Source organism: Gavialis gangeticus, unplaced genomic scaffold (assembly GCF_001723915.1).
Source record: "Gavialis gangeticus isolate Ggan-Ray unplaced genomic scaffold, GavGan_comp1, whole genome shotgun sequence".
In the NCBI taxonomy this organism is placed as follows: domain Eukaryota; kingdom Metazoa; phylum Chordata; order Crocodylia; family Gavialidae; genus Gavialis; species Gavialis gangeticus.
This window is the reverse complement of record NW_017729019.1, coordinates 580,404-590,987: the sequence shown is the minus strand read 5'-3', so window position 1 is coordinate 590,987 and position 10,584 is coordinate 580,404.

The window sequence follows — 10,584 nt, the reverse complement described above, 5'->3', positions numbered from 1 at the left end:
CCAGGCCTCAGGTCATCCACTTGCATTTCTATGGCAGTTGTTCCTGTTGTCCAGCCAGTCCCAGGCATGCACCAGGTCAACCCGTGCATTGCTATGAGAGGTTGACCTGTTGTCCAGGGAGCTGCGGGCAGGATATGGGTTAATGTACCGCAGCAGTTTTCAACTTTTTTTCATTTGCAGACCCCTTTGGAAACTTCAAATGGAGGTGCAGACCCCTTTGAATTGCCAGTGTGGGTATTCACATACTTTGATTGTAGTCATTTTCACGGACCCCTTTGATATAGTCTGTAGACCCCTAGGGGTACATGGACCACAGGTTGAAAACCACTGATCTACTGTATTTCTATGGTAAGTGGACCTGTTGCCTGGGCAGTACTGCCAAGATTCATGCACTTCTATGGGAGCTGGCAGGAGCAGCTGGCTGTCCCAGTGGCTCGGGGCCTGGTGCCAGGGACCACTGGGGGAGAGGGATGAGGCTGTGGGAAGCTCTGGGGGGTGGCAGAGGTAGCTGGATGCTTGGCCAGTTTGGCCCCAAGTGCTGGAGACTGCTGGGGTGGCAGGATTGGCTGCGCCCTGGATGCACACACTTCTCTGGATAAGGGATAAAGAGGGTAAAACCAATACCAGGAACCTCATTAGCAGCCACCTCTGTCGCTTGAGAGGCCTCATTTGGCATCTTCAAAAGCTGCTCTCTTTGTCTCTGAGTACATAACCCCGCAGGCCCTGAGAGCCTGAATGGAGGACTGGACTAGCCCCAACAGCCTTGTGCCATAGCAAAGCCTTGGGGTTCCTGTCCTGGGAGACCCCTGCGGGGAAACCTGATCCAAACACAGGTCTGTCCTCCTCATAGTCCTGTACAGGAGTTTGGTAGGGGGGCTCCCAGACGAAGCAAGTACCTTCCGCTTGTCATGCAGCCTGGGCAGGTCACCGCAGGTCATGGAAGCCTTCCCTCCGCACCCCCACCCCCCATTAATTACTGTTAAAATAAAAAGTTCACTGGAGTGGAACAAACATAATTACTTTTTGGGGAGCCTAATTATCTACGTTTATTGCCAGTGCTTTGTTGTAATTGATTGCTAATGGCTTGCTTCGCTCCCGCATTATCTAATTAATGCCCCTGCAGAAGACTGGATCCCAGGCTTCTCCAGAGTCCCACTGGCCCAGCGCAGCTCAGCTTCTGCTTGTCCCAATGGGCCCTCTGTGAGCTCCAAGCTGCCTCGTCTTCCAGCTCCTGGTTGTGCAGTGCAGATCCCTCTGTGGCTGCTTGATGCACTTCCCTGTGACCGCTGGCTCATAGCCCACCTCCCACATCTGGTTGCATCCTCTCTGTAGCCCCTGCTAACTGCTCTGACTTCTGGTGTGCTCTGGCCTGCTACTTCCAGTGGCAAAGCGACCCGGAGGAGAGCTGCTGCCTCACAGTGCACAGCCGTGTCAAATGAAGGGCGGATCTGGTTGGAAAAGGGACTGAACGCCCCCTATTCCCAAGTAGATCCATCCCCAGGGGATTCTCCTGGTTGTGGTGACAGATATCTCTTCTGCTTTTTGCTTTGTGAGCCCTGCACTCATGAGAGCATGCATGCGAGCATGTCCTGTGGGTGCAACAGTGATGGCATCACCTGCCAGATCCCAGCGCACTCTGCCGCGGACGGTAGCAGAGGGTACGGGTGTCACTGGAGTATGCGCAGAAGAGAGTGAGGCTTCCAGGGGGCTGGGGGTGGAATCTGTCCCAGAGACTATTACTGGCACTGGCTCAGGATGGTCCTGCAGCCTCATACCAGGGGGATGTGATCTGATTCCAGCCCCTGGTGCAGTTGCCTCGGTGCTGCCTTCCGGTGCACAGACTGGGGAAGCTTGCCCTGGTTTCCAGGCACCATCGCGTATCTGGGAGCTGCGAGGGTTCAGTTCTCCTGAGCTTTGTAAAAGCTCTTGCTGGGGGCAGGTTGGTTGTGTGGGAAGTTGAAGCCACCTGGCTACACAAGGAAGAGGGAATCAGGGGGTTAAATTGCTAAAAGAGCAGCCAAGGAAATCTCTAAGTGTGGCTTAAAGCAGACAGACTCTAGGCCTCGGGGAAGTGGGGTGGCCCACCAACTAGGCTGATCTTTTGGCTTATTTCTCCCATGCAGCAGGTGCAGAGGCGGAAGAAGACAGGCTGGCAGGAGTCCCTGTAGGGAGCAGGAATCTGCTGGCTGTTTTGACACCTCTCAAGCATGCAGGAGCCCCTGTGTCATTGTTCAAGGGCTGAGGAGTTGTGCTGTGCACTAGAGGAAGACGGATCCACCTTGCAGGGACAGCAGGAGCCCCCCGTGAGTGAGTACTGCCCAGGGCTCTCGTTACTCTTCCCCCTGCCTCCCCAGGGGGTTGACATGGGCATGCAGGAGATGGACATCCCTGGAATTTCCATTTCCAGCATGCAAGGGCCTTCAATCCTTCAATGAATTGTATTCCCCAGCAAAGCACGGGGCCAGTGCAGCCAAGCTCAGCAGAGACAGCTGAAAGGGTCTGAAGAGCAATGCCGGCAGCTGTCTGGAAACGCTGTTGCAGCAGTACAGCAGAATCCAAGTCTGTCAAACCACCGGCAGTACATGCTGGGCATGTCCTCAGCCTTGTTTTCCAGAGCTTGTTTCACAGCAACCACTGGGGGAGTTCTCACTCCTGGACGTTCAGTAGTGCTGAGACACACCGACCCGGCTGCGCTGGTCCGTACTTGAAAGTGTCTGTGGTGAAGGGCTCACAACAGACCTGGGCAGGGCAGAAGTAGAAATGGTGGCAGAGGCCAGATCTCTTGAGGCACCCTGGCTTCAGGGATGGGGCTGCCCAGAGACAGGGCACCTTGAGGCAAAGCTGCAGGGTAACTGCCTCTGGGAACTACCCTGCATTGGCACAGGGTGATATTTCCCAGGCAGCAGCAGATTTGCCTGGATTCAAGGGGCTGCGTCCGCTAGGCCCAACTTGTTTATTCCTCTGGGGTTTCCCAAGATATCCCATTCCCATGTGTACAGATTTAGGCACCTAAATACCTTTGGGGACCTGGCTGGAGCTGCATGAAGCCTATAGCACAGCTCAAGGTGTGCTGACTCCTCCTGCAATTCCCTAATCACAGGGCTGCTTCTTTCTGTCTGGAGGCTGAATCCCTGTTGTGGCAGGAGGGAGCTAGAGGTGAGGCTGCATCTCACTACACAGCCATCAGAGCTGCCCCTTACTCAGAAATCAGCCAGTGTCTCAAACACCATCTCTTCACTCACCAACAGCCACCAGAAGGCAAAGGTGTGTGAGGGGCTGCTGCTTCCCCAGCCGCACTTCTCTGAGGCCGCGGGATGGGGCAAGCAGGACCTGAGAGTTTAATTATCAGCTCTTCAGCCCCCTGACACTCCTCTGCAGGCCTCAGCTTCCTTTGAAGCTGTGAACGCTCCAGATTTCTTTCCGCAGCCCTCGGAGGCATGGGGAATCCAGGGCAGCTGCTCTGGGAGGCAGCTCCATATGCAGAGAGCCACCACCTGGTGCACGGAAGCTGCTCTGCATTGCACCGCTGGGATCTAGGCTGTGAGGATGCTGCTGGGGGGTGGGGGGAGGAATGCACCCTGTGCATCATTAGTAGATGACCTTTGACTCCCCAAAGGGTCAGTGAAACCTCCCAACCTCTGCAAAGGGTGGTTGTTACACTGAGCAGCTTTACTGGAGCTCAGCCTGACCTTGGATGCCAGGGGAGTGGCCAGGCAGTAGAGCATCTCTTCTGCAGGGCCCTCTGAGATGGAATCACTGGTGGGGTCCCTGACTCTGACTCAGCTCCTGTAAGTCCCAGGTCACCCAGCTCCAAGAGATGCAAGGCCCCATCAGTGGCACCAGCCTGGCGCACAGCCTTGCAGAGCTGGGTCTAGGGGAGGAAGCCTGCCAATGTCAGGGGAGCAGCCCCCATCCACTACTCCCCACACCCTGCCTTGCCACGCACTGCCATGTCAAGATGCTCCAGCCCCTTCCCTCCCACACTCAGTCAAGCAGCCTTGATTTCTTCTGACATCCTGGAAATGTCAGTGTTTCTCTGGATTAAAGGTCAGATCCCGACGGGTGGATTTCCAAATGTCATCCCTTCCATCCACACCGTGCACCATGCTGCCTCCCTCCATGCAGGAAGAGCACGCGACCCAGGGGCACTGCCAGGGGGAGCCAGCTGTGCCCAGGTGGGGCACAGCCACGGCACCCCCCACCTCATCCAGGTTGGGCCATCCCACTTGCTCTTGCTGGTGCTACTTGGCTTGAGATTTCCACGAGGCCAGAAGGTCTCAGGATAGAAGAAGGGGCAGGCTCAAGGCTTAGGCTGAGACCCCTGACAGCCATTAGCCGCAGCGAACAGGCCTTCTGGATCTTGCAGCAGCAGGCTCCGCGGCCTAAGCTCTGAGGCCTGAGTCTGCAAGCCAGAGGCTTGCTGACCTCCGTACAAGCCCCAGCCACCATTGGAGAGATCAGAGTGCCAGGGTGACGGGGCTGGGTTACACACCCCTGCTGAACAGGTTCTTCTGCAGCTGTCCCACTGTTGGCTGGGGTCCCACCAGGTATCATCTGTGGAGCAGTTTGGTCTCCCCCTGCAGAGCGCGGGCAGTGGAACCAGGCCGTGGGGCAACCCATGACCTCCAGGGATAGCCAGGAAGCCCCTGCTCCCTCTGCGCTGCGACATGCAGCCGAGTCCTGGCACCGCAGGGGCAAGGGGCTTTGCTGCTTGGGTGCAGCGAGACTCTGCTGGGCTCAGCTGCTCAGGCTGGGGAACCTCCAGCGAGCCTCTCATGCAGTGGACGCGCTTGGCAGCCCCAGCCCAGCTGAAACCCCCCATGCAGCACCATGGGGCACAGGCCCTGCCATTCTCTGGTCAGCTGTCCAACCAGGGCAGGAGCACTTGGGGCCACTGCTGACACCCTGACTGGCTGTGCCTCAGCCTGGGCATTGCACCCAGCCTGCCTGAAGTCTCTTGCTTCCCACTGGGACTGGCTGTGGTGTCCTCACTGCAGCACTGTCTCCTGCTTCCCTCCAGAGGTGACAGCAGTTTGGTGACATGGGACATTCTAGCTTTCCTGCCTCCACCACCGTCCCTCTGGCTGTAGCAGAGCAGGCTTCCCTCCCTGCCCTGGCGTGGGTTGCAGATGGGTGTTGATCGGGCAGAGTCTGGAGGAGGGGAGCTGATGAGAGCATACGAGCTGCCATTCCCTGGCCATGGCTCTGTCTTGCCCAGTCTCCTGTGTCACACAGGGGCAGAGAGTGACTACCAAAAGGGAGAGCAAACAGGGAACAGCCAGGTTTTCTCCCCTGCTCCGCTCCCGCTTGCAGCCTCCAGCTGCCAGGATCTGTGGGAAGTAGTTCAGAGGCGCTGGTCTCTTCTCCCCTTCTGCTCCTGTGGTGTGGCTCTCCGTGGCCCTACCTCCTTGCTTGCTGAGAAGCCTTGAAATCCATGGCAGTGGAGGTGCAAAGCCTTCCCATAGCACAGCAACCCTGGCACATGGCTCACTGCAGGGTGCAGTTGCCGTGGGGGGGATTCCACGGGCTTGCACACACACGCACACACATGCTTGCTCTTCCCTTCCCACCTCCCACTCTCCTTTGGTTGCAATTGTCTCCTGCACGGCTGTCATTTGAAGTGATCCCCGGGCCCGGCTGTCATGGTAACCAGCTTGTTTGTTGGGCTGCACAGCAAGGATGCTCATAGCAAACCCTGGCCCTGCCAGAAAGAGGGCAGGGGGCTGGGAGGCCTGCAGAGGAGGGTGCTCCTGAGCTGGGTGGACCAGGGGATGTCAGGCCAGGGAAGACGGGGCTCCCTGGCGGTCACGGCACAAGGACAGCCCAGAGAACTGCACTCACCCAAGCTGAGGGTCAAGCCAGCCCCTCTGCAGCATCTCCCCCAGCCTGCACCTGCCTCCTGGGCGAAGCCAGGGAGCAGAGAGAGGGCAGGGTCCTCTGCCTATCCAGGCAGGATGCTGAAAGGCTGTAGGGTCACCAAGAGACATCTGGGACCTCCCACCTCGGGGTGGCTCTGGGGCTCGCTAATGGCCACGTGGCATGCAGCTGTGTTCTCCCAGCACCAGGGCGGGGGAGGAAGGAAGTCTCCACTGCTGGGGAAACTGAGGCACAACAGGCTAAGTGACTTGCCCGAGGGCAATGGGTGGCTGAGCTGGGTGGGGGCATGGACACGCTGCCAGGCTCGCTCATCTCTGCCCCATGTCACAGTGTCTCTTCCTGCCCCTTCCCAAGCAGCAGCAAGGGACCCTGCCTGTGCCTGCACGGAGCCTCCCTCTTACAGCTGATTCCTCCCCCACGTGGCCCAGGTGGGGTGAGACGTGTCAACTGAGGCTTCTCTCCCAACTGTGTGTCTGCAGGCCGGCTAGCAAAGGTCAGTCCCCTTCCAGCCCTCAGCTCCCCAAGCCAGCACCTGGGAGAGCGTGTGGGACAGAGGTGGGGGGGATGTTCTTCAGTGCAGGAAAATGTCAGCACGGGGAGACCTGGCAGAGATGCAGGGAAGGCGAGTGAGACAGCTTGCGGGAGAGGCGGCAGCTGGTCGCCAGGCACTGCGGGGAGCTGGGGCAGCCATGGCATCAGATGGCGGCTTCACGCCCGAGCTACTCAGGGAACCGGGTTTTCCTTTGCACAGCAGCCGTGCAGGAGCTGCCAACCACCCTGCCTTTCTCCCAGCACTTCACCAGCCTCACCCCCTTGTCAGCCCCCTCCCCTCCTCCGCCAGTGCCACTAGGCCAGCAAGGCTGGGTTGCCATGTGATTGCAAGCAGGGTCACCGGACGTATGAAGCATTCGTACCACTGCAAGCAGCAGTGCAGTAGGGTAAGACAGGAGTGGACAGACCATGTGAACCTCTAATGCGGGGCAGCTTTGCCTCATCTGGTAGAGAATCACCCTGAAACTACGTGGGTGTATGACACACTGCTCTGTCTCAGCTCACCCTAGGGCACCCCTGGCTAAGGGCAGCCAGGCTCCTACCTGCTCTGCTGTCTCCTAGGGGCAAGGTGCAGCAATGGACCCCCTAATTTGTGCACTATCCCGGGAGAGCAGCGAGTCTGTCCCTTCCAGAGTAAGTGATATACTTACCCTGGAACACAAAGGCCACATATGCTGCCATAGGGACTAGGTGCTTATCTGCCAGTGCGGTACATAAATGCAATCAGCATAAAGTCCACCCATCCTTGTCCCACATGGAGGCCTGCTCTATGCACCACCACAGCACCAACAGGATGCACCTTGTTTCTGGTGACTGCACTCACCTGCCAAAATAACCCAGCCAATGCAGCAGCTGCGCAAGCCCTTCCCTGGGAGTGGGGGGAGGGAGGGGATAGTGCTGTACTGCCATGGCAGAGGCTCCCAGCACTCAGCCATCCCAGCACAAACTGCCCTCCCACACTGTGCTTTGGCAGGGATCTGCCTACTAATGGCTTTCAATTCTGCTGCCCGACACTCAGAGTCCCCCGGCTTTGAAAAGGCTGCAGTAGCACAAGAGGCTGACCACCCACCCACCAGTCCCTGCCTGCTGAACTGGAGCTCTTCCCAAGGGCCATGGCAGCAAGCAGGCCAGATGAATCTACTGCAGACGACCCTGGTGCATGGCTCCGTGGCAGGTGAGGGGTTTCCAAGCACTAATACCGTCACCGCTGAGCCCAGCGCTTCTGGAAGAGAGCAGAAGTAAGTGTAATACCTACCTGGGGACACCAGAGAGCGCGCAGGAGGAGAGAGAGAGGCCAGGGGCTGAGAGAGGAGCAGGTTTAAAAGTGCAGCCACATGATAGAAAGGTAGGGAGAGGGGAACAGAGCAGGGACAAATACCTGAGCCCCCACCCCAGCAGATGCACGGACTCAGCAGAGCCCAAGGTGAGCCCAGGAGGAGAGAGAGGGGACAGCAGGATGCCAGGACGGTTGCAGTGGGCTGTGAGAGGAGTCGAGGTGCGCATGGTCTACCACGGGCCAGGCCAGCCCCAGAACCAGCCTGGCCCCTGGGCCATCCTTGGGCCATATCAGACTGGTTGGCAGGAGAGACGGATCCAGACTGAGCCACCCCCTGCAGTGTCAGGGCTTGTCCGACATCCATGCTTAGGCCTATGTTTTGCCAGAGGCCCCAGGGCTGGAGTTTCACAGGCAAGCAGGGGCACAGCCACGCGTTTCTTGGTTATTGCCTGGCACTACTGGCCCTGGTGCTCCCTCAGGCCATGGGATGAAGGATGCTCCTAAAAGGCATGCGCTTATTATTCCAGAGCTCATTTCCAGAGAGCTGAGGCCAGGCCCATACCTGGGACCGTCAGAGGCACTAGAAGAGCATGTTCCAAAACAGCTCCATGCACATGGTGGGGAGAACAGAGCAGGGAAGAAAGCCAACCCCAGCCCCCTTGAACATCAGAAAGCAGGGAAAATATGTGTCACCACTGGAGAGTAACAGCCTACTCCTGCTACCACCCGATGTGGCAACCCCTTTAGCTCAGAAGGTCGAGGTCTGTGCCTATCACCCACTATTATGGGGGTCCTGCTGATCCCGTGGTTTCCAGTCCTGGTTTCCTTCCAGGACCCCAGGCTGACGTTGCCCAGCAAGGCATCCAAGAGCAGGGACTGAATCTCTCCCTTTCAAAGCACTTAAACGTTGGTGCTGGGCACTTGCATCTCCCAGGGAACCTCAGTACAAGATGAGAGTGCTCAGTGCTAGTCAGGAACAAGCCTGAGCTGGGGCAGAGGGGCTTGGACACAGACGCAGGGAGGGGGCTCAGGCCCAACCCTCACACCCCTGATTTTGATGCAGAAGGGGCAGAAGAGCCATACTCCCAGGTCCAGACCAGCCTGCTCACAAACTGGATCAAAGCTGCAGTTTTATCAGGGAGAACAAGGAGGTTGAAAGATCCTGGCATTTTTGGTCCCCCAAACCCCTGTAGGTGCAGCCCCGAACATCCCTTTATCACGACCCTCTCTCTGCTGTCTGCCCCTCCTGGCCAAGAAAGGACCAGGCTTCGTGGTGTAATACACATAGAGCCATCTCCTCCAGACCAGGACTGCGAAACAGACCCTGGCAGGAGTCTCCACTTCCCAGGGTGGGAATTTGTTGGGGCAGGCCTGGCTGCAGACAGAGCTGCTTGGACTCTTTTTTTAATTTAAAATTTTCCATATTCCAAGCCAAATTAGCCAAAACAAACGCCAAATCCATGAGTCAGTCCAGGACCATCAGTGGCCCTACTACCAGCAAACATCCTCCACCCCCATCTGGGGCTTCAGATGTTTCCAAAACCTTTGGCAGACATCCTACTTGCAGGCGCAAGCCTGGAGGCTTGGAGTTTGGATGCCTAATTTCTCTTGCCCTCGGCCATATGGCTGCAGGAGCAAGCTAAGTAACAGTCTCCCCTTTCCATAAAGTGGGCATAAAGTCAAGAGGAGAAGGAGCCACCAGGATGCTGGTGCCCTTCCCCAGTCACAGGGGGTTGTCGTCCACCTGTTTGACCTGTGGCAGGTTTGGGTGTGTTGTCTTGTGCTGTCAGGGCTGACGGTAGTTGTACTGAGCGGATAAATGATGGATTTGTATAGCATCGTCTGGATGAGGCTGATCCTACCTCGGGCAGGGGGTTGGACTGGATGTGACCCCTGGAGGTCCCTTCCAGCCCAACTTCTCCATGATTCCCCAGCAAGCAGCCTGCTCTCCCCTCGGGGAGATTGCCAGCTCCCCCTGAGCCGCTGATTGGCTCCCACTTCCCTCGGGAGATGGCTCCTGCCATGGAAACGCTTGGAAATTGCCAGGAGAAATGAGGGCTATAAATCACCCTGGCGTTTGATAGCGAAAGGCGCTCTTCTTTCACAAGCTGCTCGAAAGAGAGCCGGGTGCTGGGAGCAGGGTTCATTCCTTCCCGGGGGTGCAGCCTGGGGCGTCCCATTTCACATGGGCTGAACCCTCTCCCAGTACTGCCCGGCCAACTTTCCCAGGGCTTATTGGCCTGCTGCTGCTCAGCAACAGGTTACTCGTCAATAGGAGGGTTAGGAGCAGCAGGGGAAAGGGGCAGCAACGGGGCTGAAAGAAGACAGGCAAAGACTTTACTAGTGAGCAGATTTCTAGTATATGGGCAGGCAAAGCCTCCCCCTCCCGCTGCCTGCCCCGTCTGGGGCAGCATAAGGATAAGAGGATGTTTGGAGCATAAGACCCCATGAGCCTGGATAGTCACATTGCAAAACCTTGGCAGGTGCAAATGCTTTTCCGCAGCAAGTAACCTGCTGCCTCTTCTCCTTAGGGAAAGGCAGGTTGTGCAGATCAGCTCCATGAATATGCTGCATTTGCTGCTCCAGTCCCTGAGTGCGCAGCCGGGTCTGTTATCTTCTTTCCTTCCTCTCCGGCTCCCTGAGCACAAAACTCAAACACTCCTCGCTCTCACAACAGGCTTTAGCTGCAATCGGGGCTGCCCAAGGCTGGAGAGGCAGCCTGTGCCTCAAAGACCCTGCAAATGGGGAGGAGGAGGGGAAAGTTCATGCAGGCATAGGACCATGGCACGGGGAAGCCTGGGCATGTTACGCCCTGGAATGGGGGCAGTGCCGCTACCTCGGAGCACTGCTGGGTCCAGACCGAGACAGAGTGTAAGAGT